Raw genomic sequence first — 16,870 nt, 5'->3', positions numbered from 1 at the left:
GCCATGGGACTTATTTTGCCCCACACATGATGAATGAATCTGCCACATCTACCTGGTGGAGCACAAATCCAGCTTTCCAGTGTCCCTGAATCAGGAGAATAAACTGAGGCATAAACTAACCATCAATGGAGCCTCAAGAGCACTGGAGAATGTAAAACCCAGACAGCAAAGCTTGCAGGAGGCTGCTAAAAGGAAGATGGAGCAACTGAGACAGGAATACATGAAAACAAAAGTTCCCAGGCCAACTAGATAGGCAAGATAAAGGAAGAAGAGAAGAGGGTCATCAACAATTTTGACTCCATTTACCAGATTCTCCTCAAGAAGAAAAGTGAGATCCAGACCCTGAAAAAGGAAATCGAGAGCTTAGTGAAAGGGGAAGAGTTTGAATGTCTAAAGAAAGCATCAAAACAGCAAACAGTCTCAATGAAGCCAGTCTATGTCCACAAGGTGGAGCTGGACCATGAGCTGACCATACATGCACAAAAAGGACTGCTTAGTATTTGTGACAAATGAAAACCTCTATTCCAAAGTACTTTTCTGCAACCCACAGGGCCAATTTTCTTGCCACTGGCAGTTTAATAAATGTGCTTCCAAAGTTCTCCCAGCAATTCCTCATTTCTTGCAGGAGTGGTTAGTTTGCCATTGGTTTTACTGGTCAGTTGGCAGATGAAGCCCACCAGCAGAGGAGCACAGGTCTATTTGGGCCACAATTTCCTCCTTGCTTCCTGGTCCTGTATCATGGTCTGTAGGTTCTTGTAAGGAAACCTTTAAGCCACAAGGCCACTCTTATTTAGTTATAACTAGATACTGTCATTGGCAAGTTATATAGAGGGGTACTCACAGCCCCTCATCAGCCTGTGCTCACAGGGAATGATTGGCTGAGACCCCACTTTCAGCCCCTCTGCATGGGTGTTGCCCCTTTTCACCATGGACTTCAGGTCCATGGGAAACTGAACTCTTAGGGCAAGAGAGGCACTAATGCCACCTATTCAATAACAATGAGGGATGAATCAAATTAGAAAACCTCTGCACAGCTAAGGGTATAATAAACAGAGTGAAAAGATAACTTAGAGAGTGAGAGAAAATCTTTTCAGCTATTCATTTGACAGAGGAATAATATGCAGAATATATTTTTTAAAAAACTCAAAAACTCAACAACTAATAAATATGTAATACAATAATAAGTGGAACAATTATCTGAATGTACTTCACAAAAGAAATACAAATGGCCAGTCAATAAAAGAAAAAAAAATGTTCAACATCTTTATCCATCAGTAAAATAAAAATCAGAACTACAATGAAATTTCATTTTACCCCAATTGGAATGACTATTTTAAAAAAATAAATTAAAAAAATAATAAATACTGGTGAGGATATAGAGTAAAAGGAACTCTTTTACACTGATGGTGAGAATGTTAATGAGTACAAACTCTATAGAAAACAAGATGGATCTTGCTTGGAAAATTAAAAAAAGAACTATCATATGATCCAGGTATACCACTGCTGGGTATTTCTCCAAAGTAAAGTGAGCATACAAATTGATACCTCAATGCCCATGTTTATTGTGGCACTATTCACAATGTGGAAAGATATGGACTCAGTCTAGGTGCCTGTCAACATATACACAAACTTTAAAAAAGTATATATACTATACAGAGTATTTTTCAACCATAAAGAATAATATAATTCTGTCATTTGTAGGAAAGCTGATGGAACTCAAGGACATGGAGTTAAGTGAAATATGTCAGACACAGTTAAGGAAAGCATAGCCTGTTTTTCCTCATATACAAAATCTCAGTCTTCATTTCCAGAACTGTTAATAAATATTTTTTGTTGTTCGAGCAACCATGTCATGGCACTTTGTTATGACAACCCAAGCTGACTATGACCTCTGTAGAGAGGTGTAACCAGAGAAAGTGGACTCTTTCCTTCTCTCACAGCAACACTTGGCTGAAAGACAAGGTCCCATATGATTCTGTCACTGTGTCCAGAAGTAACTAACACCACTCTCATTTTTTTAATGATTTTGATGAAATTGATTAGCACTATCCAATTTGAAAACTGAATTCTAGAGTTGATACAGATGGGAGAGTTCCAGAGTGAAAAAAATTAAGATCAAGTAGAAAGTATAGGGGTGCAAAAATTAGTAGTCAAAGTAAATAATATTTAGAGTATTAGTTCCAAAAATCCAAATTAATGCCAAAAATATGATAAAATCCAAAATGTCAAAGATTTAAATAAAAACAATATCTCCACATATGATATTCAGAAACTTAAACCAAGAATGGCACAGACTGCAACCAATGAGAATTGATGTCATCTGTAGGGCTGGATTCAACCCAGAAGTCTTTAGCTGCAAAGAGAACATGGAACTATAAATGGTGCCTTAAAAGAGGTAGGAGTAGGCCAGTAAAAGAGGGTCATTCAGGATTCTTCATCAACCACTGTAGAAATATTTCAATATTGTAACAATCAATCAGGAGCTATGATCTGAATAATGGTCTCTGTCACCGTGAAAGGAGCATGTCTGTGCTGGGAAGTCCATGTGCAAAGGCACTAGTTAAGACTGCCCAGATGCTATGGTGACACCCTGCTCAAAAGAGGTTCCATGCATGCCACAGCACTATCAGTCTTGACCCTGAGTTCAGGCACCAGTTTCTGGGAGTATAGAATTATGAGTGCAAGTTGATAATTATAATTGGATTGCCCAGCACTTTGTATTTTATCCTGCATGCTTTGAAGAAACTTTCTCACAAAAAATCATTTTGATGTTAAAACCTATAATAATAAACATGCTGAGTTAGCTCTGGGTCATTATATCTCCATAAGAGTATAAAAATCTACATGGTCTCAGCTTTCTCTGTGTGTATGTCTGTCTTTTCTAATACCCCATTGCCCCTCATCAGTTTTGGAATTAACTGATACAGCCTCACTCTTTGGAGCCAAGAAACACCAGCCTATAGGTACAGGTGGACTCAGTAATTCCAGAGCTCTCTGATGTAGGTGATATTTATGTCAAAAAAAATGTGTGGTCACTGTATAGCTAAGGCATCCTTGAGGCTTAGCCCACATAATATTTGCCTTTACATTCTTTTTTTTTATTTATTTATTTTTATTTTTTTACATTTACATAGGGTAATGATGTTTATTTTATTTTTCCCCTCCCCCCACCCCTCCCACCCCTCTTTTCCCTCTACACAGTCCTTCTTTCCTTCATTCTTGCCGCTCTCCTTAGCCTAACTCTAAACCTAACCCTAAACCTAATGCTAGCCCCTCCCACCCCCCATTATATGTCCTCATCCGCTTATCAGCGAGATCATTCGTCCTTTAGTTTTTTGAGATTGGCTTATCTCACTTAGCATGATATTCCCCAATTTCGACCATTTGCCTACAAATGCCATAATTTTATCATTCTTCATTGCGGAGTAATATTCCATTGTATAAATATGCCACAGATTCTTTATCCATTCATCAACTGAAGGGCATCTAGGTTGGTTCCACAATCTGCTTATGGTGAATTGAGCAGCAATGAACATTGATGTGGCTGTATCTCTGTAGTATGCTGATTTTAAATCCTTTGGGTATAGGCCAAGGAGTGGGATAGCTGGGTCAAATGGTGTTTCCATTCCAAGCTTTCTGAGGAATCTCCACACTGCTTTCCAGAGTGGCTGCACTAATTTGCAACCCCACCAGCAATGTATGAGTGTTCCTTTTTCACCACATCCTCGCCAACACCTATTGTTGCTTGTATTCTTGATAATCGCCATTCTAATTGGGGTGAGATGAAATCTTAGGGTAGTTTTGATTTGCATTTCCCTTATTACTAGGGAAGTTGAACATTTTTTCATATATCTGTTGATTACTTGTACATCTTCTTCTGTGAAGTGTCTGTTCATTTCCTTAGCCCATTTGTTGATTGGATTATTTGTATTCTTTGTGTAGAGTTTTTTGAGTTCTTTATAGATTCTGGAAATTAGCACTCTATCTGAGGTATGGTTGGCAAAGATATTCTCCCACTCTGTAGGCTCTCTCTTCACATTTCTGATAGTTTCCTTTGCTGAGAGAAAGCTTTTAAGTTTGAATCTATCCCAGTTGTTGATTCTTGCTTTTATTTCTTGTGCTATGGGAGTCCTGTTAAGGAAATCTGATCCTGAGCCAACAAGTTGAAGATTTGGACCTACTTTTTCTTCTATAAGATGCAGGGTCTCTGGTCTGATTCCGAGGTCCTTGATCCATTTTGAGTTGAGTTTTGTGTAGGGTGAGAGATAGGGGTTTAATTTCATTCTATTGCATATGGTTTTCCAGTTTTCCCAGCACCATTTGTTGAAGAGGCTATCATTTCTCAATTGCATATTGTTGGAACCTTTGTCTAGTATGAGAAAATTGTATTTATTTGGGTTCGTGTCCATGTCCTCTATTCTGTACCATTGATCTACCTGTCTATTTTGGTACCAATACCATGCCGTTTTTGTTACTATTGCTTTGTAGTAGAGTTGAAGATCTGGTATTGCAATACCCCCTGCTTCGCTCTTACTACTGAGGATTGCTTTAGCTATTCTAGGTTTTTATTCTTCCACATGAATTTCATAATTGCTTGCTCTATTTCTGCAAGGTACATCATTGGGATTTTAATTGGAATTGCATTGAATCTGTATAGCACTTTAGGTAGTATAGCCATTTTGACGATATTAATTCTGCCTATCCAGGAACATGGGAGATCTTTCCATCTTCTAAGGTTTTCTTGAATTTCTTTCTTTAGTGATCTGTAGTTCTCATTGTAGAGGACTTTCACCTCTTTTGTGAGATTGATTCCCAAGTATTTTATTTTTTTCGATGCTATTGTGAATGGGGTAGTTTTCCTAATTTCTCTTTCTGAAGATTCATCACTTATGTATAAAAATGCATTGGATTTATGAGCATTGATCTTGTAACCTGCTACTTTACTGAATTCAATTATGAGTTCTAAAAGTTTTCTGGTGTAATTTCCAGGTTCCTCTAAATATATAATCATGTCATCAGTGAACAGGGATAGTTTGAGTTCTTCTTTTCCTATTCGTATCCCTTTAATTTCTTTGGTTTGTCTGATTGCTCTGGCTAGAGTCTCAAGGACGATGTTGAATAGAAGCGGTGAAAGAGGGCATCCCTGCCTTGTTCCAGTTTTTAGGGGGAACGCTTTCAGTTTTTCACCATTTAGAATGATATTAGCCATGGGCTTAGTGTAGATTGCCTTTATAATGTTTAGGAATGTTCCCACTACCCCAATTTTTTCTAGTGTCTTGAGCATGAAGGGATGCTGTATTTTATCGAATGCTTTTTCTGCATCTATTGAAATAATCATGTGATTCTTAACTTTAAGTCTGTTAATATGGTGAATGACATTTATTGATTTCCGAATGTTGAACCAACCTTGCATCCCTGGGATAAAACCCACTTGATCGTGGTGCACTATCTTTTTAATATATATTTGTATGCGATTTGCTAAAATTTTGTTGAGAATTTTTGCATCGATATTCATTAAGGATATTGGTCTGAAATTTTCTTTCCTCGATGTGTCTCTGTCTGGTTTAGGTATCAGGGTGATATTGGCTTCATAGAACGAGTTTGGGAGGGTTCCCTCCTCTTCTATTTCATGGAATAGTTTGAGAAGTATTGGAATGAGCTCTTCTTTAAAGGTTTTGTAGAACTCGGCTGAGAACCCATCTGGTCCTGGACTTTTCTTTGTTGGTAGGCTTTTGATGACCTCTTCTATTTCATTGCTTGAAATTGGTTTATTTAAGTTGTGTATATCCTCCTCGTTCAGTTTAGGTAGTTCATATGTCTCTAGAAATTTGTTGATGTCTTTGAGGTTTTCTGTTTTGTTGGAGTATAGATTTTCGAAATAGCTTCTAATTATATTTTGTATTTCACTCGTGTCTGTTGTGATGTTTCCTTGTTCATTCCAAATTTTAGTAATTTGAGTTTTCTCCCTCTTTCTCTTTGTTAGTGTGGCTAAGGGTTTATCAATTTTATTTATTTTTTCAAAGAACCAACTATTTATTTTGTTAATTTTTCTGATTGTTTCTTTTGTTTCGATTTTGTTGATTTCGGCTCTGATTTTAACTATTTCCTGTCTTCTACTACTTTTGGTATTGGTCTGCTCTTCTTTTTCTAGTGCTTTGAGCTGTAGTGTTAAGTCGTTTATTTGTTGATTTCTACTTCTTTTTTTGAATGCACCCCATGAAATTAATCTTCCTCTAAGTACTGCTTTCATAGTGTCCCAGAGATTTTGATATGATGTGTCTTTGTTCTCGTTTACTTCTAAGAATTTTTTTATTTCCCTCCTGATGTCTTCTGTTATCCATTCATCGTACAATAGTGTATTATTTAGTCTCCAAGTATTGGAGAAGTTTCTGTTTTTTATTCTGTCATTTATTTCTAATTTCAATCCATTATGATCTGATAGAGTACAAGGTAGTATCTCTATCTTCTTGTATTTGCTAACAGTAGCTTTGTGGCATAAAATATGGTCTATTTTAGAGACGGATCCATGTGCTGCTGAGAAGAAAGTGTATTCGTTCTTTGTTGGATGGTATATTCTATATATGTCCGTTAAATCTAAATTGCTGATTCTGTTGTTGAGATCTATAGTTTCTTTATCCAATTTTTGTTTGAACGATCTATCCAGTGGTGAGAGAGGTGTGTTAAAATTGCCTAGTATGATTGTGTTGTGGTCTATTTGAATTCTGTAATTGAGAAGGATTTGTTTGATGTACGTGGATGAGCCAATGTTCGGGGCATAGATATTTATGATTGTTATGTCTTGCTGATTTATGATTCCCTTAAGCAGCATGTAATGTCCTTCTTTATCCCTTCTGATTAGTTTTGGTTTGAAGTCCACATTATCTGAGATGAGGATGGATACTCCAGCTTTTTTGCTGTGTCCGTGTGCATGGTATGTTTTTCCCCATCCTTTCACCTTTAGTCTATGGGTGTCTCTTTCTATGAGGTGAGTCTCTTGCAGGCAGCATATTGTTGGATTTTTCTTTTTAATCCAATCTGTCAGTCTGTGTCTTTTGATTGATGAATTCAGGCCATTAACGTTCAGGGTTATTATTGTGATATGATTTGTATTCCCAGTCAATTGACTCATATTTGTTTTTGACATGATTTGGTTTCTCCTTTATTTGGCTATTCCTTTAGGCTAGCACCTCCTGTTGCTGATTTGCATCGTTGTTTTTCATCTCTTCCTCATGGAATATTTTGCTGAGAATGTTCTGTAATGCTAGCTTTCTTTTTGTAAATTCCTTTAGCTTTTGTTTATCATGGAAGGATCTTATTTCATCATCAAATTTGAAGGTACATTTTGCTGGGTATAAGATTCTTGGTTGGCATCCATTTTCTTTCAGGGCTTGGTAAATGTTGTTCCAGGCCCTTCTAGCTTTTAGGGTCTGGATTGAAAAATCTGCTGATATTCTTATTGGTTTCCCTCTGAATGTAATTTGATTCTTTTCTCTCGCGGCCTTTAAAATTCTGTCTTTATTTTGTATGTTAGGTATTTTCATAATAATGTGCCTTGGTGTGGGTCTGTTGTAATTTTGTATGTTTGGAGTTCTATAAGCCTCTTGTACTTGGTTTTCCATTTCATTCTTCAGATTTGGGAAATTTTCTGATATTATTTCATTGAATAGATTGTTCATTCCTTTGGTTTGTTTCTCTAAGCCTTCCTCAATCCCAATAATTCTTAAATTTGGCCTTTTCATGATATCCCATAATTCTTGTAGATTCTGTTCGTGATTTCTTACCATCTTTTCTGTTTGGCCAACTTTGCTTTCAAGATTAAATAATTTGTCTTCAATGTCTGATGTTCTGTCTTCCAGGTGTTCTATCCTATTGGTTATGCTTTCTATGGAGTTTTTAACTTGGTTTATTGTTTCCTTCATTTCAAGTACTTCAGCTTGTTTTTTTTTCAGTATCTCTAACTCTTATTGAAATGATCTCTTGCTTCCCATATTTGGTCTTTTAACTGTTGATTGGTGCGATCATTTAGTGCCTGCATTTGCTCTTTCATCTCCTCCTTCAATGCCTGCATTTGCTCTTTCATCTCCTCATTAGCTTCCCTGATCATTTTAATTACGTACATTCTGAACTCCCTTTCTGACATTTCTTCTGCTGTGCTGTCATTGGGTTTTATTGATGTAGTATCTACGTTTGTTTGGGACATTTTCTTCCCTTGTTTTCTCATATTGGTCAGTTGTCAGTGGGACCCTGAGATATTGCAGTTTTCCGCTACTGGCTTATAGTGTCCCGGTAGATTTCCAGTGTATCACCTCCCAGCCTTCAGTAGCCTGATGTCTTGGAGGAATCTGATAAAGCAGCTCTTTCGAAGAAAACTGCCCCTAACCCCCTACTGGTTCCACGGTTTGGAACTGGCTCTGTGCGGAAATGCTCTCACTGTGGGCCTGCGACGTGCAGCTGGCCGTGTGGGAGGAGCCCACTACCGGAGTGTGGAAGGCTACCTTGGGAAGACTCTAGCTACCCTGCCCGGCTCCAATAAGCCACCTCTTTCTGGGCCTGCCACCCGGGCCGAGCTTTACCCAGTGGGCAGACTCACCTGTGGCTCTATTTCAGTTCGAGTCTCTCAATGCCTCCCCTTCTTAACTCCTGGGTTCTGGAGCGACTAGGGGTGCAGTCTCCCTCTAGGCCGCCATCTTGGATCGCCCCGTGAAGAGAGCCCGCAGCCGGAGTGGGCAGAGCCGCCTGAAGAGGTCTCTGGCTGCCCTGCCCTAATCCCAGAGGCTGCTTGCTGATCGCGGCTCTCTACTGGTTCGTTGCCGGAGTATGCTGCGCTGCAGTGGCTCTGGGACTCGGAGCTTGTTCTGGTCAGAAAGGCTCTCACTAGTGGGCCAGTTCCATTCTGAGAACCTGGAGAAGCTGGCTGTGTGGGCGGGGCCCACTGCCGGAGTGTGCAGGGCTGCCTGTGAATGACTCTAGCTGCCCTGCCCGGCTCCGATAAGCCACCTCTATCTGGGCCTGCCACCCGGGCCGAGCTTTACCCAGTGGGCAGACTCACCCGTGGCTCTATTTCAGTCCGAGTCTCTCAATGCCTCCCCTTCTTAACTCCAGGGTTCTGGAGCGACTGGGGGTGCAGTCTCCCTCTAGGCCGCCATCTTGGATCGCCTGCCTTTACATTCTTATAGTAGGGCTCAGTGTTTTGCCTTCATGCTTGTTCTCTAACTGAACTAAAGAAAACATCTTTCTCTCCATGTAACTTGAACATTATAAAAAAAGTATAGAAGGATGCAGGAAGAACTATTTTTGAATAGAAATGGGTCATTTTCACAATTGGGTGAAAGATAAGTGTTTTCCTAGAGACAGTTTGTGGTCTTTCCAAAGTTCAAAGAAAAAGAAAGGATGGTATTCAAATTTTAAGTCAAAATCACCATATCTTGAAATAAATGGCATACACAGAGGGGTTGTTGAAGGGCCTTTGAGGCAGGGACATTTCAGAGAGGTGTGGGCAGTGCTATAGAGTCCATTTATGGACCCATGACAGCAGAAAGATGGTTGTATCTCCAGGTATCATGGACAGGGAAGGATGTATTCCTGGGTTTTGGCCTGAGGTAGTCATGGAAGAACTGCTGCCACCTCAGCAATGACTTTAGAAAAACTTCAAGAAGGACAATTAAGGCTATGGAATGAGCACCCTTGTCTCTTTATCCTCAGGCCCACTTCTTCCCAGCAGTGCTTTCCATTGGCTGAAAGTGAATGGAAACCAGAGGTTCATGGATCTGGGATGATGGAGGGTGGCATAAACTCAGGATACTGCTGAGGGATGACAGAGAGAAGAGTCCATCAAATAGTGCAGAGTTGTGAATGTCATATGTATATATCTGCATTGATGGTCTGATGGCTTTCAAAATGCTTCCAAATTAACCAACACCACTACAGTATGTGTTAAGAAAGAAGGTGTTGAATGACTCTCAGTGATAATTTTCTATCTTTTCCGTACATAATTGTACCAGTTTTTCTCTAATGAAAGTGCCTTTCTGTGTTTAGAATGTTACCAAGCTCAGATAATGGTTAAGAGAATTTGCAAGATGGTAAAGAGAGAAAGCAATAATATAAACTCCATGGGCTGAAAAGTAGTATCTCATATGGAAACATTGAAAGTTTATGAAGAGGAAAGTTTAGGAAGAAGATGAAAATTATGAATTACAGAACACCAAGAAGACAAAGAATATAGAAATGGGAAATTATTTCTTAGCAAAATCATTAATGAGAATTAAAAAGGGAAAAAAGAATAGTCACTCAAGAAAATCAGCAAATTGCTTTTCTTGAAAAAGAGTCATAGCTATCAGGCAAAGTAACATTCTTGTGTCCCTTAAGCAAAGTTAGATCTGAAACTCCATTTCTGCCTTTATATATTGACAGAGGGAGTATGGTTTTTCTCCAGGACAGAGGTGTTTAATCAATAGTCAAGTTTTGATGAAATAGTCCTCTGCTGTCACTTGTATGATGAAGGCCAATGTATTAAGAACAAGACCAGAGAGAGGACCAACTTAATTCTGATGTTAAAATCAATCTCTTTGGAACAGAGATTATGGTTTGAAAGAAGAGAGCACATTCTTTGATGTACTGCACATTGCCTGCACTACCAGTCACCTTCAGCAGGTGTCATTTCAACACTGTGTGATCTTTGGCACAGTAGAGTGAGCAGAGAAATCTGTCCAGCTGAAGCTGGATGCTAGGAAAAGATTCAGGAAAGTTGGAAAAATATTTTAACTTGCTCTCTGAAATTCAGTCATCACAAATGAAGAATTACATCTGACCTTAGCACCATCCTTACTGATTCATTAGTAGACAAGAGCTGGTGGCAGGGACTGGGAATTAGAAACCTGTGTAAAGTGTAACAAGAGCATTCTATGGGTTGTCTGCATCATCATGTTTATATTCTTTTTATTAGAATAAATTTTTTCATTTATGAGCATACATACACTTTAGTAATGGCAAAATATTTGCTAAGACTTTATATTCAAATTCTGTAAGACTTCATATAAAGTATTTTGATGGGACTGGGGTTGTGGCTCAGTGGTAGATCACTCACCTAGCATGGGTGAGGACTGGGTTCAATCTTCAGCACCACATAAAAATAAAAATAAAGGTATTGTGTCCACCCACAACTAAAAAATTTATGTTTTAAAAAAAGTGTTTTGATAGTAAGAACACATGTCATTAGGGCCTATATAGTCTGCTGGCTTGGTGCAATATAAAAATGCAAGATTGCCATTATAAAGCATAACAGAGGAGAGAAAGTGGAACATTAATATAAGGACACCACAGTATTATGCCATCATATGGCATACTGCTAGTGTGTAGAATGAATAAAGCTGAGAATGTTTGAAAAGAGCCATTCAGTGAGATGACTTTTGTAATCCAGTTCCTATAGGTGATAAGGTTTGATTGTTAAAAATGCTTTTAAAATTATTTGTATGGGACTGGGAAGATAGCTCTGTTGGTTGAGTGCTTGCCTAGCATGCACAAGGCCCCAGGCAATCCCCAGCACCATAAAAAAAAATCTGTTATACAACTTTAATTATGATAACCAAAACCCCATTCCATTTAATTTTCTTCATCTGTTAAGACTGTGTAAAAATCCAGAATATGTACAAAAGTATAAGTCATTTTTAACAGAGAAAAAAATAAGAATAATAAAATAATGAACATATTAGGATATTTAATAGGAGGAAACTAATTAGTGTTCTGCATCTTCAGAGGCCCAGGCAAGTTGAAATATTTATTAGTCAGCTTTTGTTACTGTGACAAAATACATGATAAATCAACTTAAAGAAAGAAATATTTGAATAAACCAAAACAATTCATGATCACTAAACCAAAGATATACTATACAAAGAACTCAAAAACAAATCCTAGAGTTCTCAAGTTGGTGATGCTCTCCAGAAGAACAGTAAAGTATGTAAAAATTAAGAATGAATTAAATCTCAGAAACAAAACAAAATGTCTCAGAACAATAGACATAACACTGAACAGTCTGATTGTATTGAAAAACAAAACCCAGCATATACTGTTTGCAAGTTACTCATATTAAATGCCAAGACATCCAAGACTGAAAGCAAAAATGAAAAAATATAATTTATGAAAATGGAGTCCAAAAACAAGGAATAGCTCTTCTCATGGCTGATAAAACAGGTTTTAAGCAAAAATTAATCAGAAGAGATAAGTCACTACATACAGTTAAAGGGAACAACCCAACCAAAAGATACAATGATAGGAAATATTTATGTCCCAAATGTTGGTGCACTTAATTACATGAAATAAACACTTATTGACTTTAAGTCCCAGTCAGACTCCAAAACAATAAAACTGGGTGATTTGAACACACCCCTCCCATACTAGATTAGGTGATCCAGAGATAAAATCAATGAAAACAATTGTGATCCATATAATACTATAAATGAACATAACATATATCTATATAAAATTTACCCAACAGCTGAATATTTTTCCCTCAAGAACTTGTGATAGTTTTTCCAAAACAGACCCTGTTTTAAGTCATTGAGCAAGTCTTGAAGAAAAAAGAAAAAAATTGTTGTTATCCTTAGTATCTTATCAGATCATAATAAAATAAAATTAGAAATCAATAGTAAAAAAATATAGGAACCACATGAACACATGGAGATTGAACAATTATCTTTTAAATGAATGGAGCATAGAAAAAATGAGAGCAGAGATTTTTTAAAAAATTACTAAAATCAAACAAGAATGGAGATACAATATGCTAAAATCTCTGTGACACTATGAAGCCACTTTTAATAGGAGGACATTTAGCATTAAGTGACTATACAGGCACACACACAAAACAACAAGAGAAACCACATCACACACAAAAAATCAGAATGATACCAAATGAACAAACTAAAGCTACATGTCAAAGCTCTAGAAACACAGGAACAAACTAATTCCAAAAATCAGTGGAATACAGAAAAAAATAAGGATCACAGCCAAAATCATTGAAATATTTTAAAATACAAAGAATCAAAGCTGCAAAAAATTGGTTTTTGAAAAGAAAAACAATATTAATAAATCCCTAGCCAAACTAACCAAAAGAAAGAGAATACCCAAATCAACAGAATTAGAGTTAAAAGGAGACATCACCAGTCATTTCTAAAACCCAGAGAACTTTTAAGGTCTATTCTGAAAACTTATATCCCAATAAATTGGAAGATCTAGAAGATATTGACAAATTTCTAGACGCATATGTCCTTCGCAAACTGAATCAAAAGGACAGAGAAAATATAAACAGACCAATAACAAACAATGAGATTGCAGTGGCAATTAAAAGTCATCCAACAAAGAAAACCCCCGGACCAGATGGATTCTCATCTGAGTTCTACCAGACCCTTAAATAACTGATGCCAATTCTTCTCATATTCTTACATGAAATAAAAAGGATGGGAACACTCTCAAACTCATTTTATGAGGGCAACATCATCCTGATACCAAAAGTACAAAAACACACATCAAGGAAAGAAAACTGCATACAAGACCACTGAACATACATGCAAAAATACTTAGTAAAATATTAGCAAATATGTTTAAAAACACATTAATAAGATTGTGTACCATGATTAAGTTGTATTCATCCAAGGGATGCAAGATTGGTTCAAAATATATAAATCAATGTAATTCATCATACAGACTCAAGAACAAAAAATTCACCATCATCTGTACAGATGCAGAAAAAGTCAATGGCAAAATTTATCACCTATTTATGTTAAAAGCAGTGAAAAAACTTGGGATGGAAGGAATTTACTTCAATATGATAAAGGTTATTATGACAAACATGAAGTTAATATAAAAACTGAAGCTTTTTCCTCTAAATCCACTCTCACCACTCCTATTCAATACAGTCCTTGCAACTCTAGCCAGAGCAATGAAACAAGAGAAGAAAATTAAAGGGATGCAAATGGGAAATGAAGAAGTCAAACTATTTCTGTTTGCTGATGACATGATCCTACACAGAGAGGACATTCCCTCCCAGCAAAAATAATTCACCAGAAGATTTCTACACCTGATCAACAAATTCAGCAAAGCAGTAGGATAAAAGATTAACATACAAAAAAATCAATAGCTTTCTTATGTTTCAATATATGAATGGATGAATCTACATTATGCATAACCATAGAAACAAAAGATGTACCCTATTTGTGTACAATGAATCAAAATGCAGTCTGTAAAAATAAAAAATAATTTAAAAAACAAATTAAAAATTTTTAAATAAAAAAAGAAAAGAAAAATAATGAATCCATGAAGAAAGAAATCAAGGAAACTACTTGATTCACAGTAGCCTCAAAAAAAAAAACTTATGAATGAATCTAATGGGGTAAATATCTCTATAACTAAAATTATAAAACACTGAAGAAATAAATTGAAGACCTTAGAAGATGGAAAGACTGAACATGTTTATGAATAGGTAAAATTAAAATAATCAAAAGACCATATTACCAAAAGAAATCTAGAGATTCATATCAAGTGCCAATGGTGGTCCTGACAGAACTAGAAAACACTGTTCTCAAATGTATATGCAAGAATAAAAGGCTCAGAATAGCCAAAGCAATCCTGAGCAGTAAGAGCAAGCTGGGAAGCTTCACAATATCTGATCTCAAATTATACTATAGAGTTTTAATAACAAAGTCAGTATTGGCATAAAAATAAATATGAAGATCAGTGGAAGAGATTAGAGGACACATAGACAAATACACATAAACGCAGTCATCTGATCCTTGACCAAGGTGCCAAAAACATACATTGAAAAAAGTCCTTTTAACAAGTGGTGATGGGAAAACTGGGTATCTATATGTAGAAGAATGAAACTAGATCCCTACCCCTCACCCTCCACAATAGTCAACTCAAGTAGATAAAAACCATAGGAATTAGACCAGAAACAGTAAAACTCCTAGAAGAAAATAAATTCAACACTCCAATATGTTGGCACAGGCAACAACCTTAATAAGACTCCTATAGCTCAAGAAATAAAACCAAGAATCAATGTGCAATGTCATTAAATTAAAAAGATTCTGCACAGCAAAGGAAGTCATTAAGAGTGTAAAGAAAAGAGTCTACAGAATGAGGGAAAATCTTTGCCAGTTACTCTTCTGACAAGGGTTTAATATCCAGAGTATATAAAAACTCAAAAGGAATCGGGTCTTCCACCTTGAAGGGTCTGGGAGTAGCCAACTTTTTCTTCTCTTTGTCTGGAGCTCAGAACAACATGGACTGATATCCTGGGTATACCTTTATTAAAGAGATAACAGAAAAGACAAGGGTAACTTTAGAGAGATCTGTATAACAGAAGGTTGCCACAGCCATGCCAGAACCAGCAGCTGATAAACTGGCTCCTGCTCAGAACATCCACTACACACCATCTCAGCAGGGAGTAGTTTTCTCTGTTTTTCTAAACAGAGAGCTAGTCAAATGGTAGAAATGCAGTAAGATCCAATGGAACCTCCAAGGTTTAAGATTAATAAGAAAATTCCCCAGGGAACACTTCTTCCTGCATCTGTCATGCATTTTCCTAGTCAAAAATGACTGTAAAGGAACAATAGTGGAAGATTTCTCCTATTTCCAAGTGGAAAAATGCAAAGGGTTATACAATTCCATTAGATAAACATCTAGCTGCTGATGGAAGAGGACTTCAGACAATAAATCTAAATGAGAACTTTGGAAGATTCATGAAGCTGTGGAAATGCGTGTCCAAATACAGCAAAAGATGGCTCAAAAAGAAAAGGAGAAACAAAGAGAAACTTAAAGAAATGGACCAAAAAGCCAGAGAGAGGGAAGTGGGATCAAAACCCATGTGGAAAAAGAGGATGGGGAGACACCTGAGAGAGATGAAATCTGTCATGATAGATGAAAAGAGAGACAGCATGACTGGAATCTTTTTAGGGAAGCTCTTGATAAGAGGTCAAAGCTGCAGAGAAATGAAAATCGAAATATCAGTGAACTCATTGCTCCTGTGTGCCCAATCATTGGAATTCCAATGAACTGCAGTATGACCAAAGGATTTTCAACCAATCTAGGGTGTAGACATTGGCTTTGCAGGTGGAGAAGATGAAATTTACAGTGTATATGATCAAGCATGGAGAGGTGGTTAAGATATGACTCAGAGTGTTTATAGGCCCAGTAAAAATCTGGACAAGGATATGTATGGTGATGACCTAGAAACTAGAATAAAGACCAACAGATTTGTTCCTGACAAGGAGATTTCTGGTTCAGATCATAGATGGAGAGGCCAAGAAGGACCAGTTCAGTTTGAAGAAGATTCTTTTGGTTTGGACAAGTTTTTGGAAGGAGCTAAACAGTAGGGTGACTCTTAAAGACCCTCAGCACATGCCATAAAGAACATGAACAAGAAGGGAAGAAGAGGAAGGAGTGGATATACCTGTCTTCAGAGTGAATGAACTATATTACTCATACTCCTAAAGATGCAAGTTATGGGGGAACACTTTGTAAATGGTCAGGATAAAAACCAAATGTAGGTGTCAGATCCCAGCACTACTTTTTATTATGGGAGATGGGGGGAATTGAAAATTCAACTTTCAATTATTTAGTTTTCTTAAACATTTGTGTTTGTACTTCTTTCTTAAAAGTTGTGTTTGTACCTCTCCCACCTTTCAGCACCTATATAACATACTGCCCACACACAGAATTAAGACCACCTTGTGTCACTCTAGTAGTCTGGGGTAATATTTTACAGAAGAACAACTGCTTATGAACAACACTACCCTAACCATGATGAGGAGAAAGTTCACATATTGGAACTATGCTACCAAATGAATTTTGCCTGTATTGTTATGTTTTAGTTTAGAGTGAG

The 16,870-nt window shown here is 37.1% G+C and overlaps 1 pseudogene; it reads left to right on the top strand.

The window, feature by feature from the left end:
- Positions 1-15,295: 15,295 nt before the first annotated feature.
- LOC124975165 (SNW domain-containing protein 1-like) lies at positions 15,296-16,457 on the top strand (annotated as a pseudogene).
- Positions 16,458-16,870: the final 413 nt, after the last annotated feature.

The sequence above is a fragment of the Sciurus carolinensis genome, unplaced genomic scaffold (genome assembly GCF_902686445.1).
Source record: "Sciurus carolinensis unplaced genomic scaffold, mSciCar1.2, whole genome shotgun sequence".
NCBI lineage: Eukaryota > Metazoa > Chordata > Mammalia > Rodentia > Sciuridae > Sciurus > Sciurus carolinensis.
The sequence above is the reverse complement of the archived record's forward strand: the minus strand, read 5'-3'. Positions and strand labels throughout refer to the sequence as shown.